Source organism: Rattus norvegicus, chromosome 2 (genome assembly GCF_021556685.1).
Source record: "Rattus norvegicus strain SHRSP/BbbUtx chromosome 2, alternate assembly SHRSP_T2T, whole genome shotgun sequence".
Taxonomy (NCBI): Eukaryota; Metazoa; Chordata; class Mammalia; order Rodentia; family Muridae; genus Rattus; species Rattus norvegicus.
The window spans coordinates 31,264,470-31,267,629 of record NC_141535.1 but is presented as its reverse complement, the minus strand read 5'-3'; positions in this window follow the sequence as shown (position 1 = coordinate 31,267,629).

Below are 3,160 nucleotides of genomic sequence, written 5' to 3'. Positions count from 1 at the left end.
GTTATGCCCTGGAGATGAAAAAGGGGGTTTTGGTTTAATATTTAAGAAGTAGGCTATAACTGGATATCACCTTTAGCCATTTTGGCAGGAACACACCACACACACACACACACACACACACACACACACACACACACACACGTAGTCAACAATCAGATTCTGAGTGCTCTGTAATAAACTTCTTGGTAAACCTCAGTGGTTCCTCAGCAGTGGATCAAGGCTAAGATTTGCTGGCTTTTCACAGTAAAAAAGATCTGGACCTCTTGAAGCGTGAGAGCCGCAATCAAAGTTGGTGTTTTGAGGCTTACACACTGTGGCACACGCTTGTAATCCCAGCACTGGTGAGCCAGGAGAATTACCAAGTCCAGCTTGGTCTACCCAGTAACTTCCAGGTAGTAGTCCCTTTGGGAACCTGAGAAAAGGGCAGAGTGTCCCATATGTGGAAACTGACTTATGGAAAGGAACGAGTGAGCCTGAGCAGGAGTCTAAACCACCTGAGGGCAATGGAAGGTGGTCCCTTCCACAATCGGAGCCTTTTGAAGCAGCCTTGAAGAGCTTCCTACAGCAGCTGTCCCATAGCAACCCGTCGAGCCACACACTGATGGATGGTGCGATGTGGGGCTGGAACATCTGCCTCATTATCTTAAAAATTTACATTTAGGAGCTGGAGAGATGGCTCAGCGGTTACGACCACTGGCTGCCCTTCCAGGGGTCCTGAGTTCAATTCCCAGCAACCACATGGTGGCTCACAACATTCTGTAGTAGCATCCAATGTCCTCTTCTGGTGTCTGCAGAGAGCAACAGTGCACTCACATACATAAAATAAAATAAATCTTTTTTTAAAAAAAGAGAGAAAAAAATTTACCATTTAAATCATCACACATGGTTTGTGGTTATGGCACTGGTAGGGGAAACAATTTTTGCTTAGGTTACCATATTGATTAACAGTCATAAAAGCAATGCTTTACCTATCAGTGGCCAAGTCTCAGTTTCGAGGAACTGATTATAATTATTTAGAAGATTTCTTGTAAAATTAAGTATTATAACTGCAATCTCTTCCCTTCCCTCCCTTTCTCTCTCTCTCTCTCTCTCTCTCTCTCTCTCTCTCTCTCTCTCTCTTTCTTTCTTTCCCCCTTCCTTCCTTCTTCCCTTTCTTTCTCTTTCTCCCTTCCTTCTTTCCTTCTTCCCTTTCTTTCTCTTTCTTCCTTCCTTCCTTCTTTCCTTCCTTCCTTTCAGAATTCTTTGAGAATTTTCCAACATGTTCTGGATCTGGAGAATGAAATAATTTGGTCTAAAAGAATGTCGAGGTTGAGGCAGGTAAGCGTGGGGGTGACTTAGCCACCCAGGACTCCATGTGGCGTAGGCTGCACACACATCCCTCTTCTGCAATGCACCTTGCAACCTGGCACTGTAAGCATCAGGCACTACATGCACACATCCTCCCTAACAATGCAAAATGGGATGCACACACGTCCCACGTAAAACGGTGGAAGGTTTCTCCTTCCTCACAGTCACCAAGGATGCTTCTTTTGCAGACAGTTTCTGTTCAAATACACGGACAAATCAGATTAGGGGAGATAGGGGAGGCCCCCATGTAGGCTGGATTTGGGTACATACACAGTAAGGTGAACAGTATCCAATGAGTGAACTTTCAGGAAACAAAACCCCTGTTTGCCATCTTATGCCTATTCCCGATGGCGTACACATGTGGTTATGGTCAGAGGCATTGTGGGAAAGGAACTCAGTGAAAAACAGTCTTGTGTAATCAAATCTGTTGGCCAAAATGGATAACCGCACTCCCACACCCCTAATATTCAAGCCCATCTTTCTCCTAGAGCCCACAAAACGAAGCCCCAAGCAATGACCAGACTTCCAGAATGGTTTCACTCATTTGGCCTCTGTTCTTGAAGCCTGTACTTGAGCCATACGTACATTGCTTTGCGTCTGAGTAAAGTTTCCTTTCCCCTTTTAATCTGTGTGCATCTTTATTTTAATTTGTAGCCTAGGACAACAACATTGGGTTCAGACAGGACCACCAGTCACAAGCTTACAAAGGATAAACCTCTTTACAGTGTTCTCACTAAAGACCAATGCTGGAGGAAAGTGGGGAAAGGAATGGGAAAAAAACCAAAGTATACACACACACACACACACACACACACACACACACACACACACACACACACACACACACACACACCATAATGAAACTCATTACTTGATATACTTACATAAAAAGTTAATTTTTTCTTTTAAAAATGTTTATTTTTAATTTTAAAATAATTTTTTATCTTTATTAACTTGAGTATTTCTTATTTACATTTTTTTTTTTTTGGTTCTTTTTTTTCGGAGCTGGGGACTGAACCCAGGGCCTTGCGCTTCCTAGGTAAGTGCTCTACCACTGAGCTAAATCCCCAGCCCCCTTATTTACATTTCGATTGTTATTCCCCTTCCCGGTTTTTGGGCCAACATCCCCCTAACCCCTTCCCCTCCCCTTCTATGTGGGCTTCCCCTCCCCATCCTCCCCCCATTAACAATCATGTTCACTCGGGGTTCAGTCTTGGCAGGACCAAGGGCTTCCCCTCTACTGGTGCTCTTACTAGGCTATTCATTGCTACCTATGAGGTTGGAGCCCAGGGTCAGTCCATGTATAGTCTTTGGGTAGTGGCTTAAAAAAAGTTAATTTTTTTTTTTTTGGTCTTTTTTTTCGGGGCTGGGGACCGAACCCAGGGCCTTGTGCTTCCTAGGCAAGCGCTCTACCACTGAGCTAAATCCCCAGCCCCAAAAAAAGTTAATTTTTAAATTGCTTTTAAAATGGCCTTAGAGATAGAACCAGTATGTAATGTTAGAGGTTTAGGCCCCGAGGAATTGGCTGAAAGTCAACAATATTTTGTTCATGGGCTGTGTTCCACAAATCACATGCATGGGAACTGTCAAACTTTGTATATTTAGAGGGCTGGTTCCACTCCGTAGGTGTATTTATAATTTCCCTAATACCTTCCTGCCATTCGGGTAGACAGCTGTGTGCAAATATCAACCACAATAGGAAGGCTGCCAAGCTTTCCTAAGTACCTGGGACGAATGTGGACTTTGAGAATGCCTCACATTGAGATTTCTGTGGGATCTATGCACTTCAGCTCTCTAGGACTTTTCCTCTGGA